Below are 19,477 nucleotides of genomic sequence, written 5' to 3'. Positions count from 1 at the left end.
TCTCTCGTGGCTGATAAAAAAAGAGAGGTGGTTTTTGGTTTTCTTTCTTATGTCCAAACCAATGACGATGCCCTCGACGTACCCTCCACGTGGAATTAAAAAAAAAATTCCTCGATTTTAAATGCATGCGGATGGTAAACGCTCCAAATTCGCCAAGTTTGGAAAGGACTATCCACGCAAAAAAAGAAACAAGTCGCGTAAGGCAACATTACTACATTTAGTCAAGCTGTGGAACTTACAGAATGAAACTGAACGCACTGCATTTTTTCACAATGACCGTAGTCCGCCGCTAGTGCAAAAGGCAGTGAAAGTGACGAGCCTGTTCAGCGCGGTAGCGGTTGCGCTGTGCTGCATAGCACGCTTTACTGTACCTCTCTTCGTTTTAACTTTCTGAGCGTGTTTTTAATCCAACCATATCATATCTATATGTTTTTGGAATCAGGAACCGACAAGGAATAAGATGAAATTGTTTTTAAAACGATTTTGGTAATTTAATTTTAATCATAATTTTTATTTTATATTTTTAATTTTCAGAGCTTGTTTTTAATCCGAATAGAACATATTTATATGTTTTTGGAATGAAAACATGATGAAGAATAAAATAAAAGTAATTTTGGATCTTTTTATAAAAAAATAATTTTAATTACAATTTTAAGATTTTTAATGACCAAAGTCATTAATCAATTTTTAAGCCTCCATGTTGAAATGCAATACCGAAATCCGGCCTTCGTCGAAGATTGCTTGGCCAAAATTTCAATCAATTTGATTGAAAAATGAAGGTGTGACAGTGCCGCCTCAACTTTTACAAAAAGCCGGATACGACGTCATAAAAGACATTTATTGAAAAAATGAAAAAACCGTCTGGGGATTTCATACCCAAGAACTCTCATGTAAAATTTCATAAAGATCGGTCCAGTAGTTTAGTCTGAATCGCTCTACACACACACACACACACGCATAGACAGACACACACAGGCACAGACAGGCACAGACAGACACACACAGACACACAGACACACAGACACACAGACACACACACACACACACACACACACACACACACACACACACACACACACACACATAGTGACATACACCACGACCCTCGTCTCGATTCCCCCTCTATGTTAAAACATTTAGTCAAAACTTGACTAAATGTAAAAAGACAGCCCATGCAGAACCGAAAAGCCAAGACCAGTATGGGTTTCTGCCAATCTGATATGTTGTAAACATATATTCAAAAGGCAGAAAGTAAATATTTCTGCTCACACAATCACGCTTTCGATCAATAATATTGCCCGAAAGCCTGAAGCTAAAAGGCATTTGGCTAAATATTTAAACAGAGCGTTAGACGTCCATAGTTCCACCCCCCCCCCCTCTCTCTCTCTCTCATCCCCTCTCTCTTAATGTCTGAGTAGTTTAACGCGTTTTGATTTACCACACTTAGTATTACGCCAAAGATATGCTGTGCATTGTATATTCTGTACATATTTTTGTTGTACTATTGCTACATGTTCGATTGCTACCAGCTTGTACTTATAATTACTTGCATAGTATGCATTTGATTTTATGAATAACCACATATGTATGCTCTTCATGCCTTATCTTCATCATCATCATCATCATCATCATCATCATCATCATCATCATCATCATCATCATCATCATCATCATCATCATCATCATCATCATCATCGTCATCGTCATCTTTATCATCACGTGCTGAAGTTTTCTGACCTCCTTTTGTTGGTAAACTTTTTAATTTTTAATTTTTCTATTTTATCATTGTGTGTCTGTGCGTCCCAAGGACAGATTGTAAGAAAAGGCGTAGCCTTAAATCTTAATCCTTGTTAAATAAACAAGGAAGTTCAATTCAATTCAATTCTCTTTCTCCAAATCCCTCTACTCCATCGTCCTGACTTCACCCCAGACGCGTTACGCGAGTGTTCAAGTTGAGACTCAATCCACAGTGCGGATTACACCTCACACGTCAGTGGACAGGTCTGCAGCATTTGCTGCTGATGTCATTTTTATAACTCCTTTTCTTCTTACACCCACACACACACCCACACACACTCTCTCTCTCACACACACAGACACACACACAGACACACACACACACTGTGAGATACATGGAGGCACATTCACAAACACTCAGACATACAGACATACATACATACATACAGACAGACAGACAGACAGACAGAGACACACACAGACTTACGCACAGAGACACACACAGACTTACGCACACACACACACACAGAATATACATGCACATGCCTGCAGCATAAAGCTTCCAAGTCTCGGTCTACGTTCGGCTAACTTGCGTCGATAGAAATCGATGTCACATAACAGCACTAGGCGGGAGAGTTGTCTCAGTGCAATTAGTGCACAACGAAACATTGGCCAGCTTCTGGGTACAGTAGTTACACGGTCATATTCGTTACTGTGCTAAATCTGGTTACTGCTTTCACTGGCATAGTGGATGGCAAAATAAATAAAAAATTATTTGCCAGCTCCTGGGTTCAGTAGGCACACAGTCATAGTCGTTACTGTGCTTAATGTAGTTATTGCTATCACTGGCATAGTGGCTTGCAACAAAAATATTTTAGTTATTTTTGCCAGCTTCTGGGTGCAGCAGGCACACCCAGTAATAACCAGTTCAGCACATGGTGCTAAATGTGGTTATATAGTAACTGCTATCACTGACACTGGCACGGTTGTTCACAAACGAAGGAGTCAACATAAAAGAAAAGTTTCGAGCCATGCGGAAAAAATACTAAAAAAGATGGAGTAAGAAAGACTGATGCTTGAGACTTGTCTGGATTGTGAGGATTGGGAGAGAAAATATCTCTCTCTCTTTCTCCCCCCTCTCTCTATGTTTGTTTGTTTGTGTGCGTGTGTGTTTGTGTGTGTGTATGTATGTGTGTATGTGCGTGCGTGCGTGCGTACGTACGTACGTACGTGCGTACGTGTGTGTGCGTGGTTTACTTTGAGCAGGTCGGTTTCAGTTTTTTTAATAAACAATTCTAGAGAATTGTGTATCTTATATTTGAGTCTTTCGTGTTTTAGACATTGATGCATTTAATAGTTTTAACGAGTTGCCTTTTGTTTTATCATTCTGGTGTTTATCTAGATGTGCTGTGTATCTTATAAGAAGTTCTTAAAAGTTTGAAGTTATTTTAGCATATAGGTTTTTTTTTATGGTCTTAACAGTTAAACATGTATTACGTTATCATTAAGATTCATGCTTTGTTAGCACTAAGCAGTTGTTTTAATCAGTCTGGTTTTCTCTTGTTTTCATCTTATGAACATTTTAAATGTTAGACTAACTTATTGTCTTGTACAGAATAACAACTGTGTGAATGGTGCTATACTGAATGAAAGAGTGTGACATGAAGTTCTTGTACATCATTGTAAAGAGTGTGAATGACGTTTTAGTTTAGATGTCAAGCGCTTAGAGCAAGCCTTTTTAACGAAAGTTTTTGATTTAGCGCTATATAAATGTTCTTATTATTATTATTATTATTATTATTATTATTATGCCATCCACTCGTGCGTGTATGTGTGTGAAATCATATCTCAATAAAACCTTCGTTCGTTCGTTCGTTCGTTCTCTCTCTCGGTCTCTCTCTCTCTCTCGGTCTCTCGGTCTCTGTCTCTCTCTCTCTGTCACTCTCTCTCTCTGTCTCTCTCTGTCTCTCGGTCACTCTCTCTCTCTCTCTGTCTCTCTCGGTCTCTCTCTCTCTCGGTCTCTGTCTCTCTCTCGGTCTGTCTCTATCTCTCAGTCTGTCTGTCTCTCTCTGTTTCTCTCTCGGTCTGTCTCTCTCTCGGTCTGTCTGTCTGTCTGTCTGTCTCTCTCTCTCTCTCTCCACCACACGCATAGCTACATCGTGGAGTAAAGCAAAGCGCCAATGTCACAGACACAATATCAATGCCGATGGAGGTCTTCCAAAGGAAAGAAGAGCAACTGCAATACAGAGCAAGAAACAATGGTCACTGGATAATCAGCAATCCGGACACTGAAAATAAAGTCAAAACCCGACACTATAAATACTGGGTCAAGGACCACACTTCGACGATAAGATTTGCAAAATAACTCAAACGTTGGAAAATTAAAAGTCATACAGCAGCAAAAAAGAGGTACGTAAAGTGGCTGTTGAAGAGGGGGGTGGGGTGGGGGGGGGGGGGGTGGAGAGCAGAATCCACTCGAAGAACACTCCGGAGCTTTCATAGACCAAACTAAACTACACCACTTCCGCCATGAGCCAATCATTTCAAGAGTCTCTCTACGTGATTTGACGAGCCTGCTGAGAATTTAGTGCTCTCTCTCTTTCTCACTATGTGTGTGTATGTGTGTGTGTGTGTGTGTGTGTGTGTGTGTGTGTGTGTGTGTGTGTGTGTGTGTGTGTGTGTGTGCGTGCGTGAGTGCGTGCGTGTTAGTTTTAGTGAGTGTGTGTGTACATGTACGCTTTAGTGTTGTCTGTTTGTCTGCCAGAGTCTATTATTTTCTATTTCCGGCGAGGGGGGGTTTCAATGATACGAGCAGTTGATTCCGTCATTAACTTATTGCATTCTGAGGTCTGAACTCTCTCTCAGTCTCTGTCTCTCTCTTTCTCGTGAAGGTCACGGCGGTGCTTCTGTGAATGACAATACGTTCCGGCCTATTCCCCGTTGCACCAGTGGCGTGTCCATCAAATCTCCACAAACTCGTCTGGCACTCACACCCAAGGGCTTTTTAAAGTTTCTTTATGAGCCTTCTAATCGCTGAAAAATTGACGCTTCGTTTACGCACGTGATCAAAGTCAGTCGGTCACGTGCTCGACTTGCACGCACTCAAAGGCGAGAGACAATGCGCTGCAAACAGGAGACTGAAAAAAGCAGCAGAGGGAAAATATACACATAGACTGACTATATCATACTACGTCCTTTGTATTTCATTCAGATCAAAACGCCTCACAAGACGCACTTAGCTGGGGCTAACTGCTGCAGTGTACCATTGGATTGGATTGGATTGGATTGGATTGGATAAGATTTACAGTCCAGTGAGGTTACCCTCATGGAAATTCGGGCTGCTTTCTCCCCGGGGAAAGCGAGCTGCCATACATACGGCGCTACCCATATTTTTTTTTTCCTGCATGCGTGTATTCATGTTTCCTGAGGCTTAATGCCGTGTGAGATGGAATTTTTTACTTTATTCCAAGTCCCACGGGTATTTGATGGACATTTTTATTTATGCCTATACAATTTTGCCAGGAAAGACCCTTTTGTCAATCGTGGGATCTTTAACGTGCACACCCCAATGTAGTGTACACGAAGGGACCTCGGTTTTTCGTCTCATCCGAAAGACTAGCACTTGAACCCACCACCTAGGTTAGGAAAGGGGGGAGAAAATTGCGGCCTGACCCAGGCCTGAACACGCAACCTCTCGCTTCCGAGCACAAGTGCGTTACCACTCGGCCACCCAGTCCCGACAGGGGTGGGGTGGATGGTCTCGCGCTCGGGGTCCGGGAGACAACCTATCACAAATGGAGCTGAGATAAATTGTCTGCATTTTCACTGAACATAGTTACAATTAACGTGAGACCAATATGACTGTCGTGATATTCGGGCTTCTTACTTTGTAGCTGCATTCTAAAACCACACACTTCGCTGATTCCTCGAATTACACCACACATCTCTGGGGAAAAAAGAACAAATGTTCCTTTTGCGTAGAAAAGAAACAAACCGTTTAGTGTAACGACTTTAATTTATGTATCTATCTTTATTCATTATTCTGTTTCGATAAAGAAGTACGCAATTTATCTTAAACATCATTTAAAAAAAAAGTTCTGATCCACATTACAGACTCGGAAAATACAACACTTGGCTTCTATTCATCACCGAGCTGTAATACAGATATAGACGAAAGTTACTTATCGTACCCTTACCCCCACTTCACAGCCATTTCCCGAAGTAATTCAATTCTTCCTATATTTCTAAAATAACCAACACCGTCTCCCACCCAGTAGGTGGTCTGAAAAAAGTGGTTCTTAATTAAAGGCTCCCTCAGCGCCAGAGACACGAGAACGCTTTACCGCCACACGCCCCGCTCCAAGAGTCTCTCTCTCTCTCTCTCTCCCTGTATCCTCCCTCCCTCTCTATCTCTCTTTCTTTCTTTCTTTCTCTCTCTCTCTCTCTCTATCTCTCTCTCTCTCTCTCTCTCTCTCTCTCTCCCTCCCTCCCTCCCTCCCTCCCTCCCTCCCTCCCTCCCTCCCTCCCTCCCTCCTTCCCTCTGAGGGCTGGATGTACAAAAGCACCTGTTTGATTTTACCATTACCCTCGTTAATAAAGAATCTCTCTCTCTCTCTCTCTCTCTCTCTCTCTCTGTCTCTCTCTCTCTCTCTCTCGCTCTCTCTTCCTTCCTTCCTCCCTCCCTCCGTCCCTCCGTCCCTCTCTCTCCCTCCGTCCCTCCCCCTCTCTCTCTCTCTCCCACCCCTCCCTCCCCTCTCTCTCTCTCACTCTCTCTCTCCCATCCCTCTCGCTCTCGTCTCACGAGTCTCAGACAAACATCAAACATCCATCCTCCTTCATCTTGAAGGTTTGGAGAACCTGACAGCCGACTGAAGCTCGTCTTTTAAAGTCACCTTCCTTCTCAGAGCAAGTTTACATGTTGCTTTCAAAAATAAGAGTTGGTCTTGAAATTCGAAACTGACTGCAGAAAACTTAAACACCAGCGCGTGCTAAATGCTAAGCGCCGGATGAACGTTTCGTGCGAACGGGGACAGCTAGAGAATAATCCTTGGAACGGGTGTCATTTTACGAAATGAATTTGAACAAACATTTCCAACTCCGCACAGAAAGTGGCCAGTTTTTCGTCATATTTTCTCCGATCTTCTTCTAAATTTGTCCATGTGTAAGGATGGAAGTAGCTTGTGTAATCAAAGTCTTACCAGATCAGTGAAGATTTATATAACGGTCAATGCGTGAAGGAATTAAGATACAAGGTATTATCCCCCGTATATCCCCCGCTGCCTAAATGGCGGGGTAAAAACAATCATAAAACGTAAAAAGCCATTCATGCAAAAGGCACGTGTAAGTTTTAGCCCAAGAACGTAGAAGAAGAAGAAGGAGAAGAAGAAGAAGAAGGGAGTGATCAATGATTGAACAGCGATGAAAGAAAGCCAACGACCTGTTAGTTACAGTGTCTGAAAAGCTTCACTTACTTTTCTCTGAAAGGGCAACTATCAGTTTTGCTTCAAAAAGCCGGAAATTGTGACTGGGTATCAAATTACAAAATGTGAAAAGATTGGATTGTTCAAAGATGCTTTTTGTGTAATAGAAACTACTTTAACAACCACATCTTTTCTCTTCGTATGTGCGCGCGTGCGTGCGTGCGTACGTGCGTGCGTGTAATCACGGTTCGCCAACCTTTGCACAAAACTAATGCTTCGGTGCATTTTTTTTTTCGCAGACTTACTGAAAACGACCCAACGGTATATCGGAAGGGATTTCAGCCAATATGTTTCTGCACCCATCGTACGCACGGAAACGGGAGGAAAACCCACTTTTCGGGAAAGGGGATCGAGCAAACAGAAAAAAATAAAAAAAATAAAAACAAGTCGCGTAAGGCGAAAATACAACATTTAGTCAAGCTGTCGAACTCACAGAATGAAACTGAACGCAATGCAATTTTTCAGCAAGACCGTATACTCGTAGCATCGTAAGTCCACCGCTCGTGGCAAAGGCAGTGAAATTGACAAGAAGAGCGGGGTAGTAGTTGCGCTGAGAAGGATAGCACGCTTTTCTGTACCTCTCTTCGTTTTAACTTTCTGAGCGTGTTTTTAATTCAAACATATCATATCTATATGTTTTTGGAATCAGGAACCGACAAGGAATAAGATGAAAGTGTTTTTAAATCGATTTGGAAAATTTAATCTTGATCATAATTTTTAATTTTCAGAGCTTGTTTTTAATCCAAATATAACATATTTATATGTTTTTGGAATCAGAAAATGATGAAGAATAAGATGAACGTAAATTTGGATCGTTTTATAATTTTATTTATTTTTAACAATTTTCAGATTTTTAATGACCAAAGTCATTAATTAATTTTTAAGCCACCAAGCTGAAATGCAATACCGAAGTCCGGCCTTCGTCGAAGATTGCTTGGCCAAAATTTCAATCAATTTGATTGAAAAATGAGGGTGTGACAGTGCCGCCTCAACTTTTACAAAAAGTCGGATATGACGTCATCAAAGGTATTTATCGAAAAAAAGAAAAAAACGTCCGGGGATATCATTCCCAGGAACTCTCATGTAAAATTTCATAAAGATCGGTCCAGTAGTTTGGTCTGAATCGCTCTACACACACACACGCACAGACAGACAGACAGACAGACAGACAGACAGACACACACCACGACCCTCGTCTCGATTCCCCCTCTATGTTAAAACATTTAGTCAAAACTTGACTAAATGTAAAAAGCGCAAGGTGTACTTTAGATAGTAGATTGGCTTCATGCACACTAAACGTCAAAGCGGAACCTTGAGGCGAAACGGAAAGGGAGCGAACTGCAGGTAAAAGTAGGGCAAGGGAGACGATTTCCTGCCAGCATCCACAGAGCTCTTGGGATTGTATCACGGGGAGCAGACGACAGCCAGTCGCCTCTTTCATGTTGATGCTGCAGGGGGTACGCAGTGGCCGGGTAGCTGAGGGCGAGTGTGGTCTGATGAAAACCACACTTTCCGGGGTTCAAATCGCCCGTCTTCATCGGGGCGTAAACGTTCTTCTACTAGGGGTAGCACAGACAATACCCTTTTCTGCTGTACCCTGCAGGGGAGTTAGGTTTTAACGTTCTGGATGGAGGTTTTATTGCCTCACAATACCTCCATTCTTCTATTCCTAGCTGAAAATGGGAAGTAACGATTGAGGATGCACCCAGTGGCTGTCTCTCCGATTCTGCTTCAGCTGCTTGAGTGTGCACTTAACAAAGAGGGTGAATTTAACAGTGGAGGGTGAACGCCCGAAGAGAGGCATGTTTCACTTTGTGAACGGCATCAGCAATGATCGCTGTTGAGATTAAATCCTCCTCCTCCTCCTCTCCCCTTCATTTTTGTCCCAAATACCTTCCCTTAGCGCACCCAGACATCCTCTCTCGTGAACTCTTGGAAAAAGGCTGCTGTGATAACAAAATCTACAAATCTGCTGAAATGACGGTAAGGTTTTCGGCGATTTCAAATAATGTTTGTAACAAAGTCCCAGCGAAACTCCCCAATCAAAAGTTGTAAGCCCTACCCGTACTGCATGCCAGCCGATACAGTACACAAGGGCGTACTTCGTAAATGCCTTCCTAAATTGAAACCGATGTTGACACCGCGAAGACTTCTTGAAGTCTTTTTATCAAAAATTCGGTGCCAAAGCTTAATGCAGCGAGCTTCTTGAAGTAGACTTCGTGAAATCGACTTCGCGAAATCGACTTCGCCCAATTAATATCCCTCTCAGGCTAAGTGCAACAACATGCTCCACCTTCATGACCTGGGCATGGGAAGATCGGGCCTGACAGCGTCCAGGTGAAAGATGCTCCATCTTGAGAAACCCAGACACTCTGGAGTAGAATGCCACCGCCACTACTCCTACACACATCAGACACTCTCAGAAATCAACCCCTCTTCTGCCTTCACAGGGGAGACAGGGCAAGAAGAAAGGTTCGTCTCGAGAGTGCTGAGCATTAGCAGGACTGGGACTGAAGACGAGTGTTGCGAGAAAGTGTAAAGGGCGGGTGGTAGTGGTAAGTAAAGGATGGCTGGTACGTGATTCTGGGACGTAAACAACAGTGTAAAGCTGAGACTGTTTAGATGTTAGCAGAGAAGTGCCAAGATCAAAGTGAGAGGGAGAAAGCGAAAGCTTGTTCGGCGTTTGGTTTACTGGGAAAGCGTCTGTTGACTGAAGGTTTTATTTACCATTACAGGAACACCCTTTCCTCTTTCATTAAAATCACTTTTCACCATCTTTGTGTGTGTGTGTGTGTGTGTGTGTGTGTGTGTGTGTGTGTGCAAAATTAGTTAAACCAAACACTGCGTGCGCAACACCCCCCCCACCCCACACACGAAAGAATAAGAAAAACATCCCCAACAACTTGAAGCCACGTCAAGTTTTGAGACAACACGAGACAACGGAAACCAGAAGCTGCAACACAAATTCCCAGAGAAGTAAAACCACGCATGACCGGAAGTGACCCCCATATCAGCCACAAAATCCATCAAGCCAGAATTCCAATTAAGCACAAACTCCGAGAAACCAATTCCACACCCTATAGGCGGTCCAGAAACAACGGTGCCAAAACGGGATGTCCCATAAGTACAAGGAACTGCCGCCAAAACCCTCGCATCGACAGAACTTTTCAGCAAAATCACTTCAGACGCCCTGCAACGTGGGACTCGTCCGGCATTGTGAAGACAATGCGTGGTACAGACAGTAATGGTTAAAGCTTTCAGCGGGTGAGCCATTGTTACAGGGGCAACAAAGTAAAGTTGGAACATGTCGTAAGAACATCTCCTGTTGGGGGTCTCGTAACATGGAGCTGGCATATTGAAAAAAAGAAGAAACAAAGAAGAAAAAAAGTGACAATGTACGTGCGATTGACTACGTTGCCCATGTTTCAAAGACAATCTGTTTAAAGGCACAGTAAGCCTCCCGTAAACCATCACAGATACTGTCAGGCTGTTACACACAATACAAACACCCTTCCGTTTGAACGCTCACCAAACGGGAACATCCTAGGTGCCCTCCGTAAAGAGCGAGCAATTTTCAAAGAATTTATTTTTGCGTGGTTTATCTTACCCCTGAGCCATCGTGAACCCGTGTGATCCAGTTTCCCTTTTTCACAATGTAGTCGTCAGTTAGTAATTTGAATGCGACTCGCTGTGAGCTTATTTGCAATAGCACGTTATTAAGTACCTCTGACTATGCACGAAACAAACGGCTGTGGTTCACAAGAACTCTGGCGATGGCTTTTGACTGTTCAGAGGAACTGGCGATGCCTATAAACCGTCGTCTGCTACGAGAACCACGACCTTGCGTGACCCTGCTTCCGGGCTTTTGTTTTTTCAAACTTTCAAAACTTCGAATTGTACTGATCTTGTCTTGATGAAAAAAGAAATCTTTAATGATTTAAGAATGTTTGTGTAACAAGCTGTCAATTTATTATTTAGATTTTAAAAATTAGGTCAAGCGCCAAAACGCACCACGCTCCGATTGTCTCTGACAGTCTCTCCGCAAAATTAATTCTTTGAAAATTGCTCGCTCTTTACGGAGGGCACCTAGGATATTCCCGTTTGGTGAGCGTTCAAATGGAAGGGTGTTTGTACTGTGTGTAAAAGCCTGACAGTATCTGTGATGGTTTACGGGAGGCTTACTGTGCCTTTAAAGAAACTGTTCGTTACCAGTAATGTGTGTGTGTGTGTGTGTGTGTGTGTGTGTGTGTGTGTGTGTGTGTGTGTGTGTGTGTGTGTGTGTGTGTGTGTTTTCTTGTGTGCGTGAAGCACCTATTTATCGGTAAACTCTGCATAAACTATTGGAAAGTCTACTGCAGCAGAGCGAATCTCTACGGTACTTCTCCCAAGACCCAATCTGCGCACACTGCAACTCTGTGAGCTCGTAACCCAAAGTTCAATTCTGACATAACAGCTACAAAGCCATTACCATAATGGACTCTGACAGGGCCGGGCAGTAATAACCCTGCACCCTCCAGCCACCCACGGCTCCCATCCGTCGATGACGCGACACAGATTCATCAAAGATTTGGCACGTAGGCGTTCAACACGCCCTTGTACCATACATTCCCATCAGTCATCTGCACAAGAACCGCCACATTCAGTTTCTTTTCTTTTCACACAAGGAAGACTTTTCTCGGTTTGAACAATTTCAGTATTCACTTCCGTCTATCCTTGAAAACATGCTGTGGAGATAATTGGACAGATAATTGGACACTCTGCTCTGGCTGCTCCAGTGGAGTTAACATTTTCATTTCCTACGTATTTAACCGTTTTCGATATTTTGTGTGTGTCAAAATCAGCATGCGACAGTTATCAAGACAAGCGTCATAATAACTTAGCTTGTTGTACTCTATACTCGTTGTATTTAATTCATTGTATGACATATTGTTATTTGTAGTTATTTGAAAAAAAAGCCTTCAAGCTGAAATGCAACAAAACAAAAAAACAAATAAAAACACAAGCGTCATATCTGAAACAAATACGGCCATAAAAACGATCATCGGTAAGAGCGGTACATTTAAAGACTCTCACCATCAGTTAAAGGCACAGTAAGCCTCCCGTAAACCATCACAGATACTGTCAGGCTTTTACACACAGTACAAACACCCTACCATTTGAACGCTCACCAAACGGGAACATCCTAGGTGCCCTACGTAAAGAGCGAGCAATTTTTAAAGAATTAATTTTGCGCTGATTGCTCAGAGACAATCGGACCGTGGTGCGTTTTGGCGCCAGACCTAACTTTTAAAATCTATGACAGCTTGTTACACAAACATTCTTGAATCAAAAAAGAATTCTTTTTTCATTAAGACAAGATCAGTACAATTCGAAGTTTGAAAAGTTTGAAAAAAGAAAAGCCCGGAAGCAGGGTCACGCAAGGTCGTGGTTCTCGTAGCAGACGACGGTTTATAGGCATCGCCAGTTCCTCTGAACAGTCAAAAGCCATCGCCAGAGTTCTTGTGAACCACAGCCGTTTGTTTCGTGCATAGTCAGAGGTACATAATAACGTGCTATTGCAGATAAGCTCACATTGAGTCGCATTCAAATTACTAACTGACGACTACATTGTGAACAAGAAGAGCAAACGCTCGATCGAGTCACTTTCGCAGTTCTGAATATTATATGAGGCATCAGATGGACAGGAAGAAATTGCTATTCACAACACAATGCATACCTGAAGCATACCTGTGACCTTGAAAAAGGTCAAAGGTCACCAAAGCAGACGTCAAAGTGTAGAGGTCACTGGGAGTCACGTTCACATAAAATTTGAGCCCGGTCACTTTTATAGTTTCCGAGAAAAGCCCAACGTTAAGTTGTGTGTTGCCGAACAGAAAAGGCTAGTTATCTCCCTTGTTTTTCTGATAACGTTCGTAAAAGGCTACAGATGTAAATACTTTGATGTAAAGAATAATCCTACAAAGTTTCAATCACATCCGATGAACTTTGTCAAAGATATAAAATGTCTAATTTTTCCTTTGACGCTGACCTGTGACCTTGAAAAAGGTCAAAGGTCAACGAAACCATCGTTAAAGTGTAGAGGTCATTGGAGGTCACGACTAAACAAAATATGAGCCCGATCGCTTTGATAGTTTCCGAGAAAAGTCCAACGTTAAGGTGGTGTCTACGGACGGCCGGCCGGCCGGCCGGCCGGACAGCCGGCCGGCCGGACAGACTAACACTGACCGATTACATAGAGTCACTTTTTCTCAAGTGACTCAAAAAGGGAAACTGGATCACACAGGTTCACGATGGCTCAGGGGTAAGATAAACCACACAAAAATAATTTTTTTGAAAATTGCTCGCTCTTTACGTAGGGCACCTAGGATGTTCCTGTTTGGTCAGCGTTCAAATGGAAGGGTGTTTGTACTGTGTGTAAAAGCCTGACAGTATCTGTGATGGTTTACGGGAGGCTTACTGTGCCTTTAAACTACAGGACTGCTTCGTAAACTTGAAACAAATGCATAGGAATAAAATATTGACCTCTACAAACTGAAAGTTGTTCTTTTGTGATACAATTGCAAAGTGCAAGCAACAAGCTATACATTTGAGAACGTTTCTGTCAACTAGAAACAGAGAACTTGTTGAGGAAAACAGTTCGCCAACGATCAGTACGCGTTTCTTTTGTGAATGGGTATAACAAGCCGTGCACGTGACACGGCAGCGGGCCAAGACAAACTGGCATTTTTATCTCCGTGTGTATGCACCCTGGCAGTACAGTTTCACGCCAACCCGGTTCAAACATAACATGCAGTAGGTTACCAAGTCGAAGGAGAAGGGGGAACCAAAAGGGATTTTCCGAATTGTCCTCACCTTGGGCGTAACGAAGTGAACGTGGACTGAGTTGTGATGTGATGTACTTAGCAACCCCACTGACCTACTTTTTTCTGTCTTTGAGTTTGAATGTTGATCTACAAGTACAAATGAACGCTCAGAAAAAATGTCATCAGTCTTTTTACCTCTTTGCGATAGGGTGTCAAGATAACGAGGAAAGACAATGCGAAAGGGATGGGGGTGGGGGAAGGAGTTGTAATCAAAGACACTAGGGAGATTAAGTGTACAGTGCCAGTGGTAGTCGTAGTGGTTAACTTAAGGAAAATCTATGTATCATTACGCGTTCCGCTTACGGTAACGAAACCGACAACGACGTCTCGGCGAGTGCGTTTAGTTTCACTTTCGTTAACGTAATGGTAGGGAAGACAACTGATGCATAATTCTAAAGAGTACCGTCCCATGTCTTGACTCTTCATTTGGAAAAAGAAGAAAAGTCTTACCCGTAGCAGACGACGCAGCAGAGACGACACAAAGAAAACCAACAACCACAGAACCGGTAAGTGCAATGTTGTTTGTATTGATACATCGTAATGTTTCTTATATATACCGTAAAGTACCTTGTAAGCGCCCACCCCCCCCCCCCCCCCTGTGCACCAATTCCGACCCAAAGTAGGGGGTGGGCGCTTACCGTCTAGGTACTACACCCTATGCACGAGCAATTTTCATTGAGAAATGTGATCTTTTATCACTTCGTAATCATATCTTCTTTCATTTTCCATCGTCAATTGTTTTTCTTGTTCGTATTGTCATTAGAAGAGCTTGGGGAGACAAATGTCGTCGCATCCTTTTCTTGTCTGCAGAGGTGCCGCTGTCGGCCGCAGGCTGTGTCTCCGTTTCCCTTGAACAAGGGGTACGTCTTCTGGATATGGGCAGCAGTCTATTTTACTTGGCCAAAGACTGTTTTCGACAGAGAGAGAGAGAGAGAGAGAGAGAGAGAGAGAGAGAGAGAGAGAGAGAGAGAGAGAGAGAGAGAGAGAGAGAGAGAGAGAGAGAGAGAGAGAGAGAGAGAGAGAGAGAGAGAGAGAGAGAGAGAGAGAGAGAGAGAGAGAGAGAGAGAGAGAGAGAGAGAGAGAGAGAGAGAGAGAGAGAGAGAGAGAGCGAGACTGAGGAGGGGGAGTAGTGTCTGTGTGTGTGTGTGTGTGTTTCCATTGGCGTTATTATCCAAATAGTCAAGAGGTGTACGATTTGATTCGCGGCATCTTGTAATCATGGACTTGCAGGCGTTTAGATCCAAGGCGTGCAGACACACGTGGGTTTGCAAGAAAGGGAAATCATTCACAAAACTAGCAGATCAAGTGCGGAATTTTTATTTCGCCTGATTTCAATGGTGTAAAGTGGGGGGTGGGCGCTTACAAGGTACTATACCCTATGCACGGTTTTGGACTAAAAGTGGGGGGTGTGCGCTTACTCGATACTGGGCGCTTACAAGGTACTTTACCGTATATAGGCCAAGATAATACGGGAAGCAGCCCTGGGCAATCTGCAAAAGGCCCAGCCTTCCGGCAGTGGTGAAGGCAAGTCTCTCATTGACATAGTCTCTGCATATCCAGGCCAAAACTAAAGATAGTTGCAGCAGAGTTCCCACAACAAACAAGCATAAATGAAACATAGAATTAATGGTTGGACATAGTTGTACTCCCAACTGTATTTTGTTTTTGTTTTTTTGTTACTCTGTTGTGTGTTATATTTTGATTCAGTAAAAATGTCGATTGCTAAGTTCACTTTTGTTTTCAAATCTTGTTCAAATTTTGTGTGTGAGTTTGTGTGATTAGAGATGAATTATTCAAAAAACGCAATGAAAACAAGGTTGGCATTATCCTCCTACATTCAGTAATATTAGGCATGTATGAAGTCTAAAGTTCCGCAACATCTACAGTTTCATATATTTTAATTAAGCACAAGGTCACACGGAAAACCCATTCTTCTTTTTTATGCCAATGGTGACAAGACAACAAGCGACCCTAAACTACCTGTTAGCCGGCCGCACTGCTTGACCTCAGTACCAGAGCGACCGCAAGCAAAGCCCGACTTGATATAGTGATCTTTGATTACTTTTCCTTCACTTATCCAAACATTATTCTCTTCCTGAATTTTTATAAGCCAGACTCCATGGCAAACACCTAGCAATGACCAGGATCAGAAATACATCTCACTTTATACACTTAAGCCAAGTCTGAGTAGTCTGTTATTCTTCTTTCTTGATTGATTGCCTCCCTTTTACCATAAAATTCTCTGATTTCCAAATCTGAGATGCATGCATCAGTTTTATTGTTATGTCTGCAATAAATTTAGTTTCTGTACATTTATCATTAATCATAATTATTCCAATAAATTGACTTGCACTAAAGCTAAGTTAGAGAGAGAATTTACTGACAACAATTAAATCAGATCTAGAGTGAGTTGTTTCAACATAAAAACAAGCATTATAATTGTACAATCACATAGACATGTATACACACTTTGGACTGAACTCTCACTCTGTAATACAATTTCAAACGTTGAATTTAATTACTATTTCTTCAAGCTTTGCCATGCAAAGGGCAATATTTTAACAAATCTCAAATGTATGTTCTGTTACTCAAAATAATCCCTTTAACTTCAAGTAATATTAATTATAAATTATTTATAACACCTTATACGCACATATATGTAGATAACCAATTCTAACTTCATATGACTATAATTTGATTTTCCATTTGTTTCATTTCCAAAGTCAAATAATCATACAGCAAATAGTACACAAACTCATTTCAATTCATGGACAGATCCAGTTATTAATATGTGGTTATTTAGGAATGTAATGGCACTAGAACTGCCTAAATGGCAGGTAAAAATAGTTATACACGTTAAAAATACACTCAAGCAAAATATGTGAGTGTACGTGGGAGTTTCAGCCCATGAATGTAGAAGAAGAAGATTGGATCTTTTGTAAGGACGGGTCCTGAGGCAAATCCACACAGCCCAAATATTTGACAGTTCAGTGTCTTTGAAAAAGTTATGGTAGAAGAACAAGATTTTCAGTGAAGAGTGGAGAGTCCCATGTGACTGCCTGGCTGGTGATGATGGTTGTTTAGTGGCCGCTTGGTACCGAGGTATGAGCAGACAAGAAGACCCTCTGCCTGCAAACTACAAATTACAACACAGCAGTACCCATGTCAGAGATCCATGTGCACACCTACTAATGCATAATGAAGAATAGCATGTACTAAAGTAATTTGCGAAAGCAAGTACAGCTGTACAGGCTGATGAAGCAAAGTAGCACTAGCAGTTACTTCAAGAAAGTCACTGTCCTACTTGATATGTCAAAAGCCGGTATATACCACACAAACAAATTATGTTCAGTGTCAGTATGAGTGACCATCAGATATGTATTTATACACAAGTGACAAGAGCATACAATTTTACAAATGATCAATAAATGGAGGTCAGCTGGGTTCTTACCTGGCTTTATTTTTTACGCAGGTTCACTTGATAATAGACATATGCTTGTTTGGAATCAGTAGCGAAATAAGAAACAGGCCGCAGCCAGTATGAAACGTTAAAAGCGCGCCCCAGTTGGGTGCTTCTTTTTTTGTGTGTCAATTTTACACACGACAGAAATGTCTGAATGTGCAGCATCTATTTGGTTTAACCAAATTTAACTCAATAAAGTACCACTGAAAAAGTTGCTTTTGCATTTGACCGACTATTAGGGTTTAACGTCCTCTTAGACCAACTGGTCTATATTGGGACAGGTGTTGGTAATACGCTGAAAATATGGTGTGATACTTTGATTCGAACAAGCCCGCTGTGGCTGTCTTCTTCGACACACCAGCATTGGGTTTGTCTTGTCAAAGTATTGAAATACGATCATGATAATCAGAGATGAAAGATCATGCAAGCGTGTCTTCGTGTTTTCCAAGCCCTGAGACTTTGCTGTGAACTTGGGATCTTTTTCGGGGGTGTTCGGACACCAAAGTTGAATCCGAGAAATAAATCTCTTACCGAACGTGGGGATCAAACCCACGCTGATAGCGACCAACTGGCTACAAAGCCAGCACGCTACCAACTTAGCTACGTCCCCGCCAATTGCATTTGACCAGATACTTGTAGTTGCAAACCGGGTTATCCACCATATTTTGAACTCCCACCAGGCGACCGGGCAGTAGATTTGGCCATCTCTAAGCAGTGAAATCATGTTAATAATTTAAAGCCTTCTACAGGGTCAATTTGTTTAGATGCTTGGCCATTTGGATGCCAAACACCATGTGACACAAGATCAATGCAATGAGCATTTCTTCTACTTGAGAGCTACACAGACAATTAGTAGAGATACTCCTCCAGTGTTGGTGGATTCAGTCCAAAGAACTGTGATGTCTCACTGCCATGTAGGCAAGTATGACAGTTGGACAACAAAACTCCAACCAGGTAGAGTTTCCCTACAGGGGACAAGAACAGCTTCAAATTTTTTTGAAATCCAAAAATGCCCACAGCCTAACAATTTTTGAAAATTCCCATTCAACAGAGTTTCTCACCCTGCTCATTTCTGTGTTGAAGGCCTGTTGCTCTTCTGTGATCTGTCCACGGTACGGCCTCATCAAGTTAGGGGTCAAGGGGTAGGCTCGGTCCCCATACAGGTACATTTCATCTCCTGCTGGAGTGACCATGTGCTGCTGCATGTGTTCAAGAATGCCACTACCATTCAGCAAAGCTGCGTCATGTCGTCGACCAACCAAGGGCCCAAAAACATTTGCCACAAGGCCATTTGGTGTCACGACACACTGAAACTTTAGAGAGTGCACCCTCTTATGGCCATTGTACACTTCTTGTTGCAAATGGCCGGGGCGACACATTGATCGTATTGTGCCATCAACCATCCCCCAACAAAACTCCAGAGGAGCCCCCTTGGCATGTATAGCTGCACAGTACCGTTCCAGTTGGGGCACTGTCAGCCATGGCTGATTGAGGTTTGTCAGAAAACTGATCATAGATGAAGTCGATACCTACCTTGAACAGCACACACAACTCCGGCTTGGGACGATGAAACATCTGCGAAAGGTCAGCAAACCGGCATGGGTAAGCCAACCTCCGCAGACAGATGCAGAGCACCTCCAATCCTGAAAAAAAATCATAAATTCAAATGAGCCTGGTGAGTGTGTATGCGAATGTGTGTGGAGAGGCATATTCTCATACAGTCTTCAAGTTCAAAAATAATAACACTGCAAAAGTTTTCTCACGCGCCTTAAAATACCCAGCCCGACATGCTTATCATCAGTTTGATTTTCTATTTATCAGGTTTTGACACAGTTACTGGCTATACTGCACACACAAAAACAGTTACCCGACAAGAACAAAATAAAAGATTTTTATTTTGAAGGGGGGGGGGGGGGGGGGGGGGGGGGGGGGGG

General features: G+C 42.5%; 1 long non-coding RNA gene across 1 annotated transcript; it reads right to left on the bottom strand.

The window, feature by feature from the left end:
• Positions 1-16,574: 16,574 nt before the first annotated feature.
• Positions 16,575-19,334, bottom strand: LOC138954465 (uncharacterized). Its single transcript, XR_011451848.1, has 2 exons — positions 19,077-19,334; positions 16,575-17,216 (listed from the first exon to the last, which is right to left on the bottom strand). It is a non-coding gene; the product is annotated as an uncharacterized lncRNA (long non-coding RNA).
• Between the last annotated feature and the right edge of the window lie 143 nt (positions 19,335-19,477).

This window comes from Littorina saxatilis, unplaced genomic scaffold, assembly GCF_037325665.1.
Source record: "Littorina saxatilis isolate snail1 unplaced genomic scaffold, US_GU_Lsax_2.0 scaffold_943, whole genome shotgun sequence".
Lineage (NCBI taxonomy): Eukaryota > Metazoa > Mollusca > Gastropoda > Littorinimorpha > Littorinidae > Littorina > Littorina saxatilis.
The sequence above is the reverse complement of the archived record's forward strand: the minus strand, read 5'-3'. Positions and strand labels throughout refer to the sequence as shown.